At 45.1% G+C, this 21,897-nt stretch overlaps 1 protein-coding gene across 11 annotated transcripts in view; it reads right to left on the bottom strand.

Moving 5' to 3' along the window:
* FOXP1 (forkhead box P1) overlaps window positions 1-21,897 on the bottom strand; it is a 657,906-nt gene that overhangs the window by 524,985 nt on the left and 111,024 nt on the right. For all 11 annotated transcript variants that reach the window (XM_081937955.1, XM_081937944.1, XM_081937964.1 and 8 more), the window contains one exon: window positions 2,303-2,421. The gene's annotated coding sequence lies outside the window, so the exon portion shown is untranslated. The remainder of the gene's footprint in view (window positions 1-2,302; window positions 2,422-21,897) is intronic.

The following is a 21,897-nucleotide window of genomic DNA, read 5'->3' as shown; positions in this document are numbered from 1 at the left end:
AAAAGTTTGCAAATCTGATCTAAATCCCATAGAGAAGGGAGTGGTAGATTTACTGAACAGTAATCAAAAGCTTACCAAGATCTCACATGTTTCTGTACATTATAGATATTTATCATAATTATAGTAGTCTTTTGAATGCTTACTTATTCAACCTATAATGTATCTTGTAACACAGTTTATTGCTCAGTATTCCGGTATTTTGACTGTCAAACATAGACTTTGACTAATATAAAGTACACTTTGGACCTTCTTACAATTACTTTTATTAGCAATCTAAGAGATGTGTGTGTGTGTGTGTATGTGTGCGTTTGTGTGTTCGAAGAGAAGTACCGCATAGACATATGCACATGCACACTGAAATATATGATTACAACAAGGACACTCTGGGACAATATGTGTGGATACATAGGCTGTATGTATTTCTATTCTCCCCCTCTAACCACACTGGGACAGCAATGCATTATTTTTTATTCGGTTATCAACTCTTAGATCAAAATTTTTTTTAAAGTTAAACAATCAACAAATACTGAATGAATGTGAATTAAATATAAAAGTATGATCAAGGTAAAAAATATTGACGTGATTTAACATTATAGAGAAAATAAATTAGCATTACTGCAAAAAAATATGCAAAGAAAAAGTGTTCTAGAAGAAGGTGAATATCAAGAATTTTGTGGTTGAAAAGATTTTGATCCTCAAAAAAGGAGTTGAGAAGTTGAAAAAACAAAAGGCAATATGTGTGCAGTGCATTGGTGTAAACCAGTGGTTCCCAAAGTGAGCGGTACCGCCATCTGGGGGGGGCGGTAGGATGATTTAGGGGGGCACTAAGAGGCAAGGAGGGGCGGCAGAGAGCGCTAAGAGGCAAGGGAGGTGGCAGAGGAGTGCTGAAGGTGGCCCCCTCGCAGGGTGCAATTCTGCCTGGGGCTCTGTTGGCTACTAATCAGCTGAGCATTTCTAGCAGAGGTGAAATTCAGTCTAACATCCCAAAGACTGGAAAGATTTTTCTCTCGCTCACTCGCTCAGAAGGCATACAAGGTTGTCAGGCCGGGGGGGGGGGTGGTGGCAAAGGGGGGACAGAGAAAGAAGAGCAAAGCCTTTTGCCTGCATTTCTCCTCTGATACAACTCTGCGTGTACTGTGCATGGAGAAGAGATGCAGGACTGAACAGAGCTGTCCTTGGGCCTGCATTTCAGGGATTGGGAATTGGCGCTGCATTATGCAGCGAGTCCGATGTCACTGCACAAGAGCGCTCACCTGCCTCCTGTCTTGTGCTTTTATAAATGGCTTTACTTCTGACTCCCTTTCTGGGGCTGTGTTGCGAGCTGCCTCCGCGAGGATTGCACCTGTGCAATGGAGCCACTACCACCCCAATCCCTCTTGCACCCGCTCTTTATTCAATGCTGCTCACCCTAAAACGGAAAAGCACAAAGGTTATGTATGCATGTTTGTAAATTGCTGAAGTAGAGAAAACCATTTTGGAATTTTACTTAAAAGCATGAGCATGTGCTCTTTGGAACTGAACTGTACAACCATAGAACTACACGCTTTCCTAGAAAGATAAAGTATTTGGAATTTTTGAAGCCATGGATGAAAGCATGCATTTTAGGATAAAAGCAAAATATATACAATATTCATTTTCATTGTATTTAATACCTGAACTTATTTTACAATATTTGCAATAAGTGTTACCAATAGAAGTATAACCTACAAAACTCTAGAAACTCTTAATTTTGTCCATTTGACAAGTTGGCAAAATAAAGCTTTAAAAGGAATCAAATTATCAACATGATGGTGAATGTTACACTTCTCCATATATGCACATTAATAAAAGAGATAGGAACAATCAGAAAGCAGACCACTGCATACATGTTTTGTATTTAGAAAATGTGTATTCAATCTATTTTGTAAACTTTCACTACTCAGTTTTGTTTCTTCTTAGGCTAATATTTAATTTTTGCCCTTTTGAAACTAGAGATTTGTATTAATTGTGATTGTTCTCTATACTTTTACATATAAGCACTTGTCCAGAAAACAGAGTATTTTTCCTCATACAAATCATTAGAAAACATATGAAGGAAAAAACAGCAATATATTTGTTTTATATGTATTATCATGCAAAAATATTTCATTTTTTTTAAAAAAGCAATACTTTTTCCAAAAGTTCTTAATTCTTGGAAAGAATAAAATTAAACATATATATTGTACATCCAACAATATTCTTGGAGAGATAAGAATAAAATTATCAGGTATTTTCCATTGTTTACCAAGTTTTTCACATTTCTGTCTTTATATTACTGACTCACCAGTTTTCCTTCTGGAAATTATTCATTCATGGCTGGGGATATCTTGCAAGGGCTTCTCCCCCTTTCCTCTCAAGCATATTCACAAGCAAAAATCCCTCTGAAAAATGGACCACGGAATGCTGAAACAAGGAAAACCACTGTGTCAGTGGAATAATTCTTTTTCTAAGACAGAAAAAAAAATAACTGTAACATATTTCTTCTGAAAAGTTCAATTAAACCATTTTGCTTCCTTTCTCCCTCTCTCTTTCAGTAAACAGAACCAAAATGTTAAAGATCTTCAAATATTAACATTAAGGTAGAATGACCATTGGCTTACCTGAAGGGTCTTTTTCTGTGCACTGCGGGAGAGTCCAAGCAATGGGTTAAATCAGTCTGGTTGCCCTAGGACTGAGGAATCCTTTTCCTTGGCCATGCCTCCTGGTGTTGCTTGGCCCCAGAATTTTGACAAGGTCTGGAACCCGTGAAGTCTGGAAGTGTGATGAAGCAGTAAAGGAAAGTCCAAGTTGACACGACGGTCACGAATCCCTGGACGGAGGAGCCAGGGTGGGTTGGGCGTTCCTGCAGTGCACAGAAAAGGACCCTTCAGGTAAGGCAATGGTCATTTTCTCGTGCACTGCTTGGAGAGTCCAAGCAATGGGACATACCCAAGTTATATGTCACTAGGGCAGGCAGGTCAGTCCCAGGATTCGGTCGTGGAAACAACCGCCTGGTAAGATGAATTCCTGCACCCTGTGGAACCAGGTGTTGATCTTTGGGATGAAGGCAGGGTCCAGATGCAGCACAACCCTGTCCGGATGAATGACACAAAGGTCCTCCCGGACCAATAGAGCTGCCAACTCTGATAGGCGCCTTGCAGATGTTATTGCGACAAGAAAGGCAGTCTTTAAGGCGAGGTGTCGTAGTGAAGTTGTACGTAGATAATAATAATAATAATAATAATAATAATAATAATAATAATAATAATAATAATAATAATAATAATAATAATATTTAATGCTTCTAGACCGCCCCCTCTCCCGCAAGGGACTCGGGGCGGTGTACAGTTCATACAAAATATAACAGGATACAATAAAATTAAATTAAATATGTACAGTTGACAATTGACATGGAGGAGGTTAAAATGTAGTTAAAAGAACTGTACAAAGCAGATATAAAATAAATTCAAACCCCTAAAAACAAATACAGTAAATTAAAAAGCCCCTAAAATAACCAGATATAATACATTTGCCAGGAGGGACAGTTGAATTATGCCAGGCCTGCTAATCGGAACAGGTGGGTCTACAGTTTTTGCCGGAAGGAGCGGAGGTCAGAAGTGGTTCTAATGTCGGGGGGGAGGTCATTCCAGAGGGTTGGGCCCATCACAGAGAAGGCCCTACTCCTCGGTGTCGCCCGCTGGCATTGCCTAGTGGACGGCACCAGGAGAAGTCCCTCCCTGTGTGAGCGTATTGGCCGCAGGGATGTATGTGGGAGGATGCGATCCCGCAAGTAACTAGGTCCCGTGCCATGGAGCGCTTTAAAGATGGTAATCAGCACCTTGAAACGCACCCGGAAAACCACAGGCAGCCAGTGCAGCTCGCGCAGGAGAGGTGTTACGTGGGAGTACCTCGTACTCCCCATCACAGCCCGCGCGGCTGCGTTCTGAACTAACTGCAGTCTCCGGGTGCGTCCCAAGGGCAGCCCCATGTAGAGAGCATTGCAGTAATCCAGGCGGGACGTCACCAGCGCATGAGTGACCGTGCGTAGGGCATCCCAGTCCAGTAGGGAGCGCAATTGGCGCACCAGGCGAACCTGGAGGAACACCCCCCTTGCCACGGCTGCCACATGGTCATCCATTGACAGCCAGGCATCAAGGAGGACGCCCAAATTGCGTGCCCGTTCCACAGGGGGCAATTGTTCACCCCCTATGGCCAGCGATGGGATCAGCTGGCTGAACCGAGGTGCCGGTAGCCATAGCCACTCAGTCTTGGAGGGGTTGAGTTTAAGTCTGTTGTCCCCCATCCAGACCCCGACGGCCTCCAAACACCGGGACATCACTTCGACAGCCTCGTTGGGGTGGTTTGGAGTTGAAATATACAGCTGAGTATCATCAGCGTAGAGGTGATACTCAACCCCAAAACCACGGATGATCTCACCCAGCGGCTTCACATATGTGTTGAACAGGAGAGGCGAGAGGACCGACCCCTGTGGCACTCCACAAGTGAGTGACCTCGGGGTCGACCTCTGTCCCCCTGTCAACACACATTGCCTCCAGTCGGAGAGGTAGGAGCCAAACCACCGCAAAACGGTACCTCTGACTCCTATCCCCTCCAACCGGCGCAATAGGATACCATGGTCGATGGTATCAAAAGCCGCCGAGAGGTCTAATAGGACCAGGATAGAGGAACAACCTCTATCTCTGGCCCTCCAGAGATCATCAACCAATGCGACCAAGGCTGTCTCTGTGCTGTGCCCGGGTCGGAAGCCGGACTGGCGTGAGTCTAGATACTCGGATTCGTCAAGGTGTCGTGGAAACTGCTGCGCCACCACATTCTCTCCAACCTTCGCTAGAAACGGAAGGTTGGAGACTGGACGATAATTAGCTAGCTCCATTGGGTAGAGGCTCGAAGGGCAGAGAAGTAAGACCTGTAGGACTACCGATAACTGCCAGGTGGGATAACGGTGAACCACCGGAGGGCGTAAGTTGGAGGCGCCCTTAAGGAAACAGCAAACCCTTGATATTTTGCTGAGGGGCTGGGTCGGATCACCGGACCAAACAGTGGATAGTGCCACCACCTGACGACGAAGGGTGATGGGGGCAAGACCCTTGTCTAGGCCCTCCTGTAGAAAGTCCAATACGCGGGAAACAGGTGCAGTTACTGGATCAAGCTGGAGGTTGACAAACCACTTGGCGAAGGTGGACCAGGTGGAATCGTATATCCTGGCCGTCGAAGGGTGCCTGGACGCCTGGATGGTACATACCACCTCCTCCGACAGGCCCTCTCTCCTCAGAAGGTCAGCGTACCAGTGAATACCTCTGAGGCCAGTGGGGTGCAACAAGGAGTACCTCTGCCCTCTCCGCGATGATTTTGCAGATCACCTCTGGTAGCAGCAGTAGAGGAGGGAAGGCGTATAGAAGTGCCTGGGGCCACCTGCATCGAAGGGCATCCGTCCCCTCCGCCCCGGGCGAATAGAAGCAGGAGAAGAAGCATTGGAGTTGCGTGTTCTCTCGGGTGGCGAACAGGTCGATCACGGGGGTGCCGAATCTGCAAGACAACTGGAGGAACAGGACTGGATCCAATCGCCACTCTGCATTGTCTATGGTGGTCCTGCTCAAGCAGTCCACCTGAGTATTGTCCACTCCCAAGATGTGGTCGGAGCGAATGGATGCAACATGACACTCCACCCACCTGCCCAGGGCCTCCGGCTCTGCCATGAGTTTCCTGGACCTGGTGCCACCCTGGCGATTTATATGTGCCTTGTTGGCCACATTGTCCATCATCAGGAGGATGTTCTGATGCAGAATATCCCAGTGAAAATGTCGCAGGGCGAGTCTCGCTGCCCGCAGCTCCAAGAAGTTGATGTTCCAAGCTGCTTCAGCTGAAGACCACTTGGCCTGAGTTACACAATGTCCCATGTGCACCTCCCAACCGGCAAAGCTGGCGTCTGTCGTGATGACCACTCTCGCAGCTTCCTTGAACAGGTGTCCCTTCAGTACAGCTGTTGATTGCCACCACTTGAGACATCTCTTCACGGTTGGGGGAAGCTGCAACATCATGGATGAGTTGCTCCTGTTGGCTCTCTGATGGGGTAGGAGAAGCCACTGCAACTCTCTGGAATGGAGCTGTACCCAGGGGATGACCAAGATGCAGGAGATCATCTTCCCCAACAGTTGCGAGAGTAGTAGCACGGAGACTCGTCTCAAGCTCTGAACCTTGCGGGTCAGGGATACTAAACTGTCTATCCTGTCCTGGGAAAGGAACACCCTGCAATTTGAGGTGTCTATCATCGCCCCCAGGTGGAGAAGGTTGGTAGTTGGGGTGAGATGACTCTTTTCCAGGTTCAAAGAGAACCCGTGACTCCGGAGAGACCTCATGGTGTTGTGGAGGTCCTGTAAGGCCTGTTTCCTGGACAATGATTCGACGAGAACATCGTCCAGTTAACATTGTAGTCTTACGGGCCTGCGCCTGAGGGGTGCTGCAACCACTGACAGATCTTTTCTGAAGGTCCTGGGTGGCGACGACAGACCAAATGGAAGGGCCCTGTACTGATAATGTCGGTCGGCGTAGAAACACTGCAGGAACCTTCGGTGTTGTGGCCGAATAGGGATGTGTAGATAAGCCTCCTTTAAGTCAATGGATGTCAGGAGGTCCCCCTGGCGGATTCTTGCTAGGATAGTCTGCAGGGGTTGCATCTTGACCTAAAGTATGAGATGTGACGGTTGAGGTTCTTGAGGTCCAAGATAGCACTCCACACACACACACACACACACACACCCCTGAGTTCTTGGGCACCAGGAAGAGAATGGAATAAAATCCCTTTCCTTCCTGGTCGGGTGGATCCTGCTCCACAGCATTGATCTCCAGGATATGGCGAATTTCCTGGGTCATGAGCTCTGTCTTGAGAGGGCAAGAGGTGGTTGGGCAGCGAACAAAGTTCTGAGGGGGTTGAGAGACGAATTGCAGCGAAAGTCCCTCCCTGATGGTCTGGAGACCCAGGCATCCTCCATGGTCAGTTCCCATTGGGGGGCGAATAGTTAAACCATCCCCCGATGGGACGGGACTGTTGATGGGCACTTGGATTTGCGGAAAGGTCTATTGGAAGCCCTGCCACAGTTGGACCTTCAGTAGTTGAACTGCTGCCTACCCCTGTCCTGTAAGGACTGTCTATCCTGGGACCTATCTCCTGACTGACTGACTGGTCTGTACAAGGAGAAGGAGGATCCTGCATGCTCATTGGAACAAAAGGATTACCTATTGAAATAGGGAGCGAATTTACAGCCTTGTTTCTTGTTCAACGTAGGCATAACTTTCCGCTTATCCTTAGATTTGATCAAGAAAGGGTCTAGGACCTCCCCAAACAATTTGGTCCCCTTAAACAGAGCAGAAGTCAATTTCTACTTATTCTTCTGATCCGCCTGCCAGCGACGAAGCCATACAAGGCGGCGGGACGTCACGTTGGAGGCTAATATCTTAGAAGCAAATTTAACCGCATTAAGGGAGGCATCAGCGAGTATTGGGACACTGCAATAATTTTGGTTATGTCCTGGCGAAGACGAGTGTCTCCTGCCAGTAGTTTAGCCTGAAGCTCACACAGCCAAATGATAGAAGCCCTGTTGAAAAAGGAAGATGCCTTAATGGCCCAGGCTGCCACCTGATGAGTCTTGTGGCAGGCCTTCTCCGCTTTTTTGTCCTGTCTTGAGGCCTTCTAACAGGTCGGCAGGTAGGACCGAATTAGAAGTGAGGGCTGCTATAGGAGAGTCCACAGATGGACCAGAATGTCTTCCAGTGCGGAATTTACTGAATACAACTTTTTGTCCCCCACAACTGGGAGCGGCAAGGGAACCAGGCTGGACCCATTGCCGCTGAATGACATCCATAAAGAGATCGGGAACTAGAAGCAGCTCCTGCTGAGGGTCCTGAACATTAAACATGCTTGCATTGGGGTTAACCAGAGTGGAATCAGAAGATCCCTGCATGGTCTTACGTTTGGTACCCATTTGAGTGGTGTTCTTAACGTTGTGCAAGATGGACTTAAATAAACTAGGCTTAAAGAGCCCTGAGAAGGCAGGGACATCCAGAGGAAGGTCCTCGTCCTCCGAGAGCTCCTGCTCCTCCTGAAGTGGGTCCTCCAAAACAGAAACCTGAGTGCCGAGGATTCCAGAGAAGTACTGGGAACAATGGGCAATTGATCTCTTCTCTGCATCCCCTTGGCTATGTCTTGAGAGATGGCGCAGGCGACAACCGCCTGCATGTGGGCGGATAATTCAGGTTCTGAACTAAACCAGTGTCCGGCCGGACCGTTTCCCTGGAAGAGGAAGGACCCTGTTGGGTGAGGGTAGAACCAGTAAGCCTCCCAGGGTTGGGCCTCACGGGGAGCCCTGAGTCAGAAACATACGAAGGGGTAGGAGAACCCAGGTCTGCCAGAGACCTATCAGGAGATAAATCCTGGGACTCCACTTCCTCATCAATCACGGACAGGGGATTCCCCCTTGGGGATGGCAGAAGCACTGGTTCAACTAGAGGAGTGGGCTGAGGGGCCTCCCTCACTGCCTGGCGCTGGGCCTTCTCGAACTGCTTATTGAGAGCCCACTGCCGCCTCTCAGCATCCCTAGCCGCTGCCGCGGAAGGCGCTTTACAGGGATGACTATCCTGACTGACCACCCTGCCCTTCCTTGCCTCCTTGCCCTTGCCTGTGGAAGTTCCCTTGTTAGGGACCTGTGAAGGACCTGGTCTACCGTCAATGGAGGCAGATGGGCCAGCTTGGTGGCACGATCTTCAGTCAAGAAGGCCAAGGCAGATGGAGATCAGGCAGTGATGGAGACTCTGGTGGCTGACACTGGAGTTGATGACCAGCAGGTATTGAGGAATCTGGAACAGTCCGTGAAAAGATGCCAGAAGAGAAAGCTGGGGCCCTGCAAATGAGTCCAATGAAAATCCAGCCACTCAAATAGGAGGTGATAAGATGGAAAAGCAGCCGAGGCTGCAAGACCAGGCAGATAAGGCAGGGAGAGACAGTGGAAGTAGATGAGCAGCCCTCCCTGTGCCGGTGTATGACCACCAGGTGGCCAAGACACCAGCACGTTGTGGCTGGCAGTGACCCAGCCGGAGACCCGAAACAAGGCCAGCTAACCACCCTGCGGCTATCTGCTAAAGCGTGGCTGAGCGGTAAAAGCCGGTTGAAAAAGGTGCGAAAATAAGCCTCTCCAAAATGGCCACAATTACAGTGCGAGGGTGAAGGAGGAAGAAAAGATGGCACCCGCACATTCAAAAGTGCCCGCACATCTCTCCGCGGCAGGCTGTGCCTTCCCAAAGGCAAGAAAACTGGAAAAAAACAACAAAGCAAACCGCCCACAGCTGCCGGGAGCCTTGCTGCCCTGCCACGCTTTAAAGCTAATTTGGCAGCTCTCTGCTGCTGTCCGAAGGCAGCGTGGCAAGTGGAGCACCCCACCACCACTACGCCTACCTCCAAGTCTCAAGGAGAAAAGCCAACCATGGAGAAAAGATAGGAGTGATGAAGAACAAATTAAATCTAAATAGCCTACACTAAGTAGGGGGTAAAAAGTACAAATAAAACCAAAACAAGGAATTAAAAAAGGACTAAGTACTAGGAGAGTCCAAGCCTAGGATAAATTAAGCTGGAGTTCACAAAGAGTTCCTGAACGGGCAGACTGAGGGAAAATTCTGGGGCCAAGCAACACCAGGAGGCGTGGCCAAGGAAAAAGATTCCTCAGTCCTAGGGCAACCAGACTGATTTAACCCATTGCTTGGACTCTCCAAGCAGTGCACAGGAAAAAGATAATTTCAATTCTACTAACAGCATTGAAAATGGCACAAATGAAAGCCAAAATTCAGTCCACTACATTCTTACTTTGATATTCAGTAAAGCTATTGTTTATAGGTTTATTGTAAAAACAAACAGCAATCCAATTTACAATACTAAGAATGCAGGGGTGGGTTGCTTCCAGTATTACTGCCGGTTCGGTGCGCGCAAAAACTTTGCATGATGCAAGATGGCAACCCTATAGGATGAACTGGTTCGGGGGGGGGGGGTGCAGGCCTGGGTTGGTGCTAGTTCCAGTGACCCTGGCTGCTAAATCACTACCAATTCAGCCAAACCAGTCCGAACCAGTAGGAACCACCTCTGTAAGAATGTCATAGTTAATGAAAAATCCCAGTGAATGGTATTTGGATGAAACTGACAGTCATCACTGTCATATCAGTAACAAAGAACTGTCAATGTAATAGTTTTCAACAATCTTAGGAAATGCACAAAGGTTGAGGTATACATCCCCATAGCTCCCAATCAAATAAACAATTCCAAACGCTAACTGCTCACTACCCATTTATTTCAATGAAAATCTTGCAGGATCAGATCTAGGTCTTGATAACAAAGTGAATTTTTGGCACTTACAGAGGATTCTGCAACACTCAAAAGGGCAAAATATTCCGCACAAGTCTTACATCACTGTATTTTTTATCCGCAGAGCAGGAAGTTGACATAAACACTCTGCATCTTATTCAGATGACCCAATATCCACAGTGTCACAGTTGCCTCCATGTGCTAGAGGTTTTATGAAGTGGCATTGAAGATATTTGCTTCTTTCTAGGGTCATCCCTATATCTGTCATCTTCAGTCAATTCAATGAGTATAAACGATATCAAATCCAACTCCTACACTACTGATATGAATGCAAAAGTCCACCCATAGCAAATTCACATTCCACATGCTTAAGTTCTATAGTTAAACAATGCCTTCCAGTTAGATTCCTTGTGCCATCATGACAGAAACTAATGCTGTAATTCACAACATATTCCAGCTCAATAAAGACTCTGCAATTGTAGTTTATCTACGCTTTCAATTCCAACCAAAAGCCTTGCTGGTAAGTAAACTTGACCACAAGTCATGCCTTTCATTTCTAGAATTTTGTTTTAAACACATATCAATGTTTACCTGTAATTTTGCAAGTTGAAATAATTGTGTATTTTGTCTTTTAGCTTGTCTTCATTTTGTTATTTTACACCCACATCTGTTTCCCATTTTTAAAAGATGAATAAAGACCCAATTAAATATAGTAAAATTACAGACTTGAAACCATGACTACAAACTGCATATTGCTCAGATAATGTTCTGTACAGTTCATCATTCTAAAACATAGAATGTTCAATCACCGTCTATAGAATAAAGCCATCACTGTCTAATTCCTACAAGCCATTAATAAAGATGTAAGCGGCTATGGCTGGGTCACTGAATATGCTAAGCCAAAATCATATCCATCAAATTTTGTCAGGCACGAAGAATCAGGACCACACATTAAGTTCCAGTTAAGCTGATTTACTGCTCATGCCTATACACGAAGTCAACTAACGGTCAGCACTAAATTGGTACTAGATAAGAGCTAATGAAACTCAAGAGGGGCTGGATTTGGAAAGCTTGTGAGAACATAACAACTCCAAGCTGCTTCCTCTCTTGACTCTACCCCCAGGCTCTGCCCCTCCTACAAATTTTAACTTAGCACAATTTGTAAACCCAACCACTTAGCAGAAATTCTACAAAAATGCTATTTTAGGCTTGGAACAAAATGATGTTCAATTACCACTCAGAATTAAGACAATACACTGGTTTGTTCCTGCACTGTGCTTTTTTTATGACAAATACATATTAGTGAAACTGATGCTGACAATTTGGCAAATTGTCACTCATAAGGCCCATAATTTGAAGCTTTAAAAAGTTTCATTTATAACCAAAACTTGCTCTCTAATTCTGATCAGGATGACAAATGTTTAAAGGTAAAGGTTCCCCTTGCACATATGTGCTAGTCATTCCCAAGTCTAGGGGGTGGTGCTCATCTCGGTTTCTAAGCCAAAGGGCCAACGCTGTCTGATGGTCATGTGGCCAGCATGACTAAATGCCAAAGGCGCACGGAATGCTGTTACCTTCCCACCAAAGGTGGTCCCCATTTTTCTACTTGCATTTTTACGTGCTTTCGAACTGCTAGGTTAGCAGAAGATGAGACAAGTAACAGGAGCTCACTCCATTACGCGGCACTAGGGATTTGAACTGCCAAACTGCCGATCTTTCTGATCGACAAGCTCAGTGTCTTAGCCACTGAGCCATCCTTAAACAAATGTTTAATTGAGTACAATTGTAGGCAGGATTTTTTTTGTGGGCCAGTGTAAAACACACTAAATTGCAACACAAAAACTTTCTATATTATTTAGAACGCCACACCAGCTTGAAGTAAGGGTTAGGGTATTCATGTAAACACTGAAGGAAAACAGGTTGAAGGGACAATCAACTCATTATATTAGACTGAACTTAAAGATAAAGGGAATATGGTATTACTAACTTTTATACCATGGGGAGCAGATGACATCATCATTCATCTCAAAGTATATATAATCAATATAGACAAATACTTGATGGAAAACAGTCAGCTTATTAATGTTGAGACCTTGTTTGAAAAAAACAACTGATTACGTGGAGCAGGTGGAACCCCCAAATCAAATTTAAGTGCATGTCTGGGAATCAATCCTCAAAAACAACTGGTGTGTTCAAACAGGTTAGGAGATGATCAAATATACTCTATTTTCTTGTTTACTTTCTATCTTCAACAATCCCCACTTTGTTCAAATGTCTACAGGGAATCTTGAATGGAGCAGCTGCAGTATCCCCTAGGCCAATGCATCAGGTTGCTTACAAAACAATCGTACTACCAAGCAACAAAACAAAACAATGCAGTACAACTTCGAAAATGCCTTTGAAAACCTACATCTTCCTTAAAATAGATTTAGAAATATAAATAAATAAAAATATTACTTTAATATCATCAATGGTTGTCCTATAAAGAATGAAGATCAAGGTTGGTTTGGAGCAAGTTATCAATGACAAATGACCAATACAGAAATACAGACTTCATGTTCTTGCTGCCTATTGCTCTTCTATAATTCTTGCATCCCATTGGGCTATAGGATTCCTTGTTTTGCAAAACAAGTTATCCAGCAGTGTATAAAGAAACTTCAATTCCCACTTCTCATCAGACTTTTACTCTTAAGAAACAGAAAGTAAACATAAATAGCATACCAAGTCATAACAGGAAGGCACTTCAAGAGGTTTACCACAAAATGTTACATTTTAATTCCCCTAATGAGAAGAAATTTATGTAAACCTGTTGTATACCATTTGGTAAATTTTTCTTTCCAAAAAATTCAGTAAATAAGAAACATAAATGAACTTGTTCTCATTATTTTTATGTTTATGATTAGTGCAGTGGAGAAAAAAAAGAGTGACTGGCTGGAAATAACAAAATGTTTCATTTTCAAAAATACACAATTGTGCTACAGTATGTTATTACCATGGGCAATCTTCACATTCTCTTCTTCTTTGCTAGATGCTAGGCCAGGAAGTGAATTTAACATTTAGTATACTTTATAAACAAAGCATGTTATTTAAAAAAGAAAAAGAAAAAAATATGAAGCAAACAATAACTTTTGTTTACCTTTTAGACTGCAGAGTTAAAAGAATCAAAATCACTCATAACTTACAGCACCTGAACAGGAATGACTTCTTTACTGTGTTACAAAATAAATATTGAGTTAGGATGAGGTTGTTTGCATTCTGTTTAGGTGGAGCCTGAGGAATTAAGCAATAATTCCAGAATTGGATGTTCTTTGAACTGGCTTGTTGACAAAATACTGAATTCAGGTAAAACACCTTTTACAGAAGAATCTTCCAGAATAGCCTTTCTGGAGCTACAAAACAATTAAACGTATCTGCAAAGCATCATCTTGGGGAAGACTCTTCTGGAAAACCGGGCTGGGTAACTATTTTTCTACATAACTCTCTAAGATATGGTAAGGAAACTAATATTGATAACAATGGAATAAGAGAAAGAAAGGAAACAGAAAGTACAAGTTTCTGGGACAAGTTTATATAAAGCAGTTTATTATTCAAACTGAAAGCAGTTCTGCTCTAAGTAGGCTATTATAAAGACACATTAGAAGGCCAGTAAATGTAAAAGCAATATATGCATAAACTGAGTTTGGTGTTATAAGAATGGGTGTCCAATATCCATGTTAGTCAATCAAAATGTATTTCCAAATATGTAAATGATACAAAGCTAGCATGCCACATCTCTGTGGTTTTCCTTATCTCTGGGGAAAGTCATCCAAAGAGCACTTCTGGCCTCATGTGATTTCTAATGTTGCCAATACAAACAAGAAATATACAGAGGAAGTATTTAAAATGTCTACATTCTGGCAACACAGGTAATATTCTAAGCCACTTGGCTACAAATGTCTTTGAACAATGCAACCATAGAGAAAATCTTGTCTGAATTTTTTTTCATGCTTTGTTCAAAAATCTCTGCTTAGGGCAGCGGTTCTCAAATGGGGGGGCGCGAGGCTCTATAAAGGGGGGCGCGAAGGCTCCCTTTCCATCTGGGTGCAACGGTGGCGGCGGCGAAGGCGAAGGCGGTGGACTGGAGTTCATTGGAGCCGCGGGCTGGAGCTGTGCAAGAAGCCTGCTCGGGCGGGGGTGGGAGGGAGGGAAGCATGGGACCGCCGCCGCTACCAGGGGCGAAGGGGTGGCGATGGTGAGGACAGGCTGTCCCAGGCTTCCCTTGCCGTTGCCACCCCCTCGCTCTTGGTGGCTGTCATAGGGCTGCTTCTGGCTGGGGTGGGATTGGCTGCAGGGGCCGTCCGCCCGCTCCTGCCCTTCCCCTTGTGGCTGCCGCTGCTTTTCTGGGGCACCCGAGCTGGCCAGGCACTTCAGACCGCAGATGAGCCACTGGCTGGAGGCTGGGGCCATGCAAGAAGCCCGCTCAGGCAGGGAGGGAGGGAAGAAGGGGAGGAGGGAGTAAGGATAGACAAGCAAGAGGGAAAATTGGAAAGAAAGCAGGAGGGCAGAAGGGAGGTGGAAGGAAGGAAAGAAAAGCAGACATGCCGGAGGGAAAGAGGAAAGAAGGCAAGCAGGCAGGAAGGAGGCAGAAGGAAGGAGGGAAGGATGGAACTGGAAGGGAGGCAGGGAAGGAGGGAGGGAGAAAGGAAGGATAGGAGGATAGGGAAAGAGGAAAGAAGGCAGGCAGGCAGAAGGGAGGGAGGTGCAAGGAAGGAAGAAAGCATAGATAAGCAGGAGGGAAAGAAGGCAGGCAGGCAGGGGGAAAGAGGAAGGAGGGAACTGGAAGGGAGGCAGGAAGGAAGGGAAGGAGGAAGGGAGAGTGGAAGGAAGGATAGACAAGTAAGAGGGAAAGAGGAAAGAAAGTATGTGACTACGGTGGGAGACGAGGAAAGACCGGTGTGCTATGTTATGCAGAGGTGTACTTATAACAATTTTATAGACAAATGATACTATTTACAGTCGTGCGGGGGGCGCGAAATGTTTTCTTCTTCCTAGGGGGGGCATGACAGAAAATAATTGAGAAGCACTGGCTTAGGGGGAAAACCCCCAGTCATTTATCATCCATGTCTATTCTCTCTGATACCCAGATTTATCATTCTTCAAATGGTAAAAATTTTTAAAAACATTTAGCAAATCAAGGGAAAAAAACTAAGGTGAAATAGAAAACAGAAATGTTTGAATAATCTGCAACTTACCTCTGCAAAAATAAAAATTAAAAAAAACAATTCCAGCACTATATAGCTCTGCATTAAAAATAAAGGAGAAAGACGGAATAGCCACTTTACCAGGTCTTCATAACAAATAATTACAAATAACCTAATATAGCACAAAGGTAATGACATTGAAATATGAATCAGAAACTACTGGATTAAAACCTAATTTTTGTCAAAAACTCACTAGGATAAACTTAAATGGCATCCTCAGTGTCCCATGCTTTCAACATCCAAATTTCAGAAATCAAATGGGAAAAATAATATTTCGTCAAATAGAATTGTTTTAAGAACTGCAAGTAGGCAACACACTCTAAAAACATTTATATTTAAACATTTATGCTACAAGAAGCCTCGTATTTCTTAATTTGTTATACTAAATTTTAGTATAAGCATGAATGCATGAAATTCTAGCTGTAGTCTCTATTGAGTCCAGTGAAGTCACAGTGGAAAACACGTGGCCCAACAATTTGAATGCATGACTTTTCATTCTGATTTAAGAAATTATAATCTTAAAATTCCGTATCATTGGGATTCCAAAGAGGAAAATTATGAATTGCACAGTTACTTGATGCACCAAGATTAAAGATCATATCGGCTGGGAAAGAGATAACTGATATCAACAACCAATTTACTAAACTAAAATCTTTCTGAAGCTGAAGATTGCACGTTTCCTTTATTATTTTTGAAATCTCAATGAATTAAAAATTATACTCTAATACTTTCCCGATCCTTCTAGATCAGTGGTTCTCAACCTTCCTAATGCCGCAACCCTTTAATAGTTCCTCATATTGTGGTGACCCCCCACAACCATAAAATTACTTTCATTGCTACTCTATAACTGTAATTTTGCTACTGTTATGAATTGTAATGTAAATATCTGATATGCAGGATGTATTTTTATTGCTATAAATTGAACATAATTAAGAATAGTGATTAATCACAAAAACAATATGTAATTATATATTGTGAAATATATATTTCTAATTACAAATAAATGAAATTTTGTCTTGAAGCATGGTGTAGCACAGAGGTCGGCAATCTTAAACACACAAAGAGCCATTTGGATCCGTTTCCCACGGAAAAGAAAACACCGGGAGCCACAAAACCTGGGTGGGTGTGGCCAACTCAATATCACTCCCACCCAGTCACATGACAACCCCCCCCCAGACATGCCTATCTAGGTTTCATGGCTCAGTGTTTTCTGTGAGAATAGGGTCTCTCTCTCTTCTCTCCCCTTCCCTCTCATTTCTGTTTTTCTCTATTTTTCCTCTCCCTTTCTCTTCTTCCTTTCTTTCCTTCCCTTTCCCTTTCTTTTTCTTTATTTCTCATTGAACATGATAGCAAATCCAAAATAAAGTTATTAATTGTAGGAAATTGTTTCTCTGTAATCTTTTCATAGTGAACTCTAAGCTGATTGAAGCTGACAAGATTGTACTAACAGCAATAGGATATATATTTTGATTTCTTTTGAGTTTGACAATATAATACGTTATCCAAAATTCTAAATAATCTTATTTTCAGATGCATTTTTTTGCTATCTCTTGATATTTTCTTTAAAAAATATCAGACTTGCTTCCAATTTGTGCCTTCTGGCAAACTGCAGTTGTCTTGGCAAGAGATCTAGCTTGCCATTGCTTTCGTCATAGGTCTGAGAACATTAGTTTGTTTCTTTCTTTCTTTTTCTTTCTTTCTTTTCTTTCTTTCTTTCCTCTTCCTTTCTTTCCCCGATTTGTTTCCCTCTCTTTTCACTCTCTCTCCTTCTCTCCCTTCAGCTCTCTTTCATTTCTTTCTCCCTCTCCCTTCTCCCTCTAATTTGTTTCCCTCTCTCCCTTTCTCTCCTTCCAGCTGTTTCATTTCTCTCTCTCTATCTCTCTCTCTCTTTCTCCCCTTTTCTCTTTCATCTCTTTCTTGCGCGTCCAAGCAAAATACCCTCCTGGGCCGGGATCATAGTGGTGGAGAAGACTCCTTCTGCTGCCACCATTGAGACGTGAGTAGCTGGCTCTGCTGCGCAGGACAGCCACGCTGCGCAGGAAACTCCTCAGCACCAGACGCAGGTCAGCGCCAGCTGCAGTCCCCTTCGTGTTGGCTCAGGAAAGAGCTGGAGCAGCAGTCTCTGGATGCAGAGGGAAGAGTTCCAGAGCCCTGCACAAGGAGAGCCCTGTGCAGCGCAGGAGAACTGAAGCTCTTCCCACCCTGCACCCAACCAGCTCCCCATTCCCCTCCTTTCTGAGCCAACAAGAAGGGGACCGCAGCTCGCGCCGACCTGAGTCTGGCACTGAGGAATCTCCTGCGCAGCATGGCTCCCCTGCGCTGCGTACCCAGTTACTCACCCCATTGCATAGTGGCGACAGTGGGACGACAGTCGTTGTCCCCTCCGCCTTGATTCTGGCCCAGGAGGGTATTTTGCTTGTGGGCACGCGCGCAAGAGATGAGCAGCTAACAGTCTCCCCCTTGGATCCTGGCAGAACTAAGAAGAGCCGGCTCAGCAGAGCAAGGTCTGTGCCCGGGGGGGGGGGGGGGGGCAGAAGTGATGTCAGGTGGAGATTCAGCCTCAACTTAGCCATTGCCTTTTTCGCTGCCCAAGCCTCCCCCTTCGATGCAGCTCAACCTCGGCGAAGACGTGCGTCCTGTAGGAGCTCCCAGGCAGAAACAGTCACTGAAAAACGCCCGCATGGGAGGCTGGCTGGCCTGGCCTGCTGGGAAGCCCGTCAGTCTTCTGGCACCTCTCCTTCCACTGCGCGGGAACCCAAGCCACTCCTTCCCTTCGGGCTGGCTTCTCACCAGCCTCTCCACGCGAGGCTCCTCGGCGACCCCTGTGAAAAGGTCGTTCGACCCCCACAGGTTGAGAACCGCTGATCTACATTATATGTTTAAAAAAACCCTCTTTTCATTAAAGATTTCCTTATCTTATTCAGATAAGGCAAATAATGCAATTACATAACATCAACCAACTAAAATAGCTCTACAAGACAGTATCAGGAGCTTTCTTACTTTAGAGATAATTTAGCTAAAAGGCATACAGGTTCATGTCCTGTACTGGTCAACTGGTCTGGCCACATTAATGAAAATAAAATTCCACTGACCAAATGCAACTACAATACTGTAAGTTGGAACCAAACTAGAAACAACAAACCACAAAACAGTCAAACTAATTTGTCGTATTTTATCTATGTGGCATTTAACTGCAATAGCTTCTGCTGAATGTTAAATTCCTGCCATTGGTACATTCTATGAACTGTGATAGAATTTCAAGGCAGCCTTTTCAGAGTACCCTAACTGCTGTTGTTTACATTTATATTCTCTACCTATGACAAATAGCTGTTGAAAAATAGCTGCTACAATTTTATCTGGGATCAAAGAATAAAGTTGCATTAACAAATCAATTATTATATGGTCTACAATGGCATTATGACACTTTCTATATAGAAATCTAGGACTCTTCTTCAGTTGTAACATTAAAACAAGCATATGCCAGGATGTAATATTCTTTAGATAAGCAAATAAGGAATGAAATCTGAATGGCAATATTTCAGATACAGATATCTTCTATCGGTGCTTGGGTAGCCTAGGCTGCCAAAGTGACTGTACTTCTAGTGGAGTACGCAGTAATACCAGCCGGCACTGGGAGACTATTAGCTTCATAAGCTTTCACTATTGCTGATCTGATCCACCTATCCATAGTAGTAGGGGTGACCCTTGCCCCTAAGGTTGACGGATGGAAGGAGATAAATAATGTCTCCTTCCTCCGGAAGGAGGATGTGCACTTTAGATAAATACACAAGGCACGTCTGAAGTCCAAGCGGTGTCAAAGACATTCCCTATCCAGGGAAAAGTAAGGCAGGACTACCTCCTGAGCCCAGTGAATTAACCTTTAGCAGGAATCAGGGGTCAAGGCGAAGAACCACCTGATTGTTGCGAAAAACGCATAGATCCGCTATGGAGGACAATGCTTCCAGTTCAGAGATACGTCTTTCTAAGGTGACTATCACCAGGAAAACACCCTTCAGGGTCAGGAATTTTAAACTAACCGACCTCAAGGGTTCAAAGGGGTTCCAGTGTAAGGGCCTTAAGTTACGGTTGAAAGATCTCAAGTGGAAAACCTGTGGATATATGGCGGCCATAAGTTAGCGGCCCCTTTGAGAAACTTCCTGATGATAAGATGCTGAGCCAACGATTAAAGGCCCACCCCCTCAAGCATGGTGGACAGGGTTGCCACCTGCCTGCGGACTGTGCTGTGGGAAAGGCCCTTGTCCAGGCCATCCTGGAGAAACTCAAGTACCTAGGGATAGAAGCAGAAACAGGATCAGTGCGAGAAGACTTACACCATGAGACAAATGTGGACCACATGGAGTTATATATCCCCATGGTAGATAGCCTCTATGGTCCTAATAACCATCTTGACTTCCGCCCCCTCTGAGACTACCTTCGAAGTCGGACATCAATGGGGCAGAAGAACAGCTGGAAAGGTAAGGAAAGGTATCTGCCTTTGCCCATTGTTTCTTAACCAAATCTAAGAATAGTTAGGGTACTTTCTCTGCTAAGGATTCTGAAAAAAGACCACCCTCTATTGTTTGAGTAGTCGAGCCCTCTGTAGCCACCACTGCTCCCCCTAGCTTAGATGTGGCCCTTGCCTTACAAAGCAGGGACTTAAACAGATTGGGAGGAAAAAGCCCCGTGAAGGCTAGGGGGATCTGGAAAACCAGGGTATCCTCATCATCTGATAGATCAAGGTCCCTTTGAACTTTTCCCATGAACCTCACTAGCCAGCAAAGGAGACACTGGTCTACTCCTATGAACTGCAGCCAGGCCGGGTTGGTCTAGATTGCCTTTAGAGTCCCCAGTTGAATCTACAGTTATTGAGGATAGAATTAGCTGTTGTAGCCCTGTTGCAATGCCATGTGAAATAGCTTGAGTAATAAGCTGCTTGAAGCTCTCTGTGAGATCAGTCATATCCACTGGGAACTAACCATGGCCCGTAGCAGGTTCAACTAGGACTGCCTATGGGGCCAAAAGTGGCCTAGTTTGGTCCTGCACCGAAACTGGTGCTAGACAGTCATAGGGGATCCCTTGGAAGTCCTCTGGGTCCCCAGAAGATAGAGGTGGTGAAAGGGAAACATTCCTTGAAGACCCCCTGATGGAAGTTGGGGATCTATGGACAGATTCAGCCATTGGAGAACCTCTAACTGAGGAACTGGTCCTAGCTGGGGAAGCGCTGTGTCTGCTGCTCTGATTTGCCTGTTCCTTCTCAGCTCTGGTAACCCTTTGGCTATGGCCTTATGCCTGTGAAGCTCATGCCTTTGAGAGGCCTTTGAAAAAAGATCAGGAGCCGAAGCCTTCTGCCTTCTGGCCAATGCTGTGGCCCTAGAATGGCACACCCCCGAGACTCGTTCCCCAGAGGATGAAGGAGGGGAATCTGTTCTAGCCACTTGATCCGCCATTTTAAATCCTCAGCGCCCCCCCTCACAACCCTTGCACACTCATGAAACATCAGACTGGCAACGCAAGAGTCCTAAGAAGCCTCTGACGACTCTAGGACTGCTCCTAGAGTTCAAAAAACTGGTGAGGTCCTTTAGATTCAAAGCAGCATAGTCGCGCATCCCCCACAATTGCCCACACGTCGCCAACACTCTCCGAGGTTCCACAGGTGCACTAGAACAGGCATGGCTCCGGTGAAGCTCTTGCAGGGCTCGCAGCTGCAGCAGAGGCTGTCCCTGGTGATTGGGAGAGCACGTCTCACATGGACTGGCTTCCGAGGGTCTCTGCACTGAATGGAGTCCTCGACTACCATTGATATCCAGCGGTGTCACAAAACTCCACGTGGCCCTGAAGGAGCTCAAAATGGCCACTGGAACGGCACCAGAGCTCTCCTCGAAAATGGCAGTGATTTATACCCTCTAACAAGGTGGCCAGGGTCTGCCACAGCTGAGAAGGTAAATCAGGGTCCAGGAAGAACACGGCAGGGTAAGAATGAGGAAAGATGAAGGAAGATTGAAAGAAGATCCAGGAATGAAGTTTTAATCAGGAGCCAGACTGAGTTGAAACTGGAGCCAGGCAGAGAAAACAGAGAGGCATGGCTTCAATTCTAACTCAGTTTCTGGGCCAATTGGAGGTGATAATACCCATTCCTGGACCCTCCTGCAAGCTATTCCAGAGAATTATATTTTCACAATTGCAAGATTCTGTGAATGTAGCATTACAATAAAATAGAGTTAGCTCATCGGGTTGTGTTTCCTGTTTGGTCTACCTGGTTAGAGTGTTGGAGCAGGAACAATCCAGTGATCTAAGCCA

This window comes from Natrix helvetica (assembly GCF_964273705.1).
Source record: "Natrix helvetica genome assembly, chromosome: 1".
Taxonomy (NCBI): domain Eukaryota; kingdom Metazoa; phylum Chordata; class Lepidosauria; order Squamata; family Natricidae; genus Natrix; species Natrix helvetica.
This window is presented reverse-complemented; position numbering and strand designations above follow the sequence as displayed.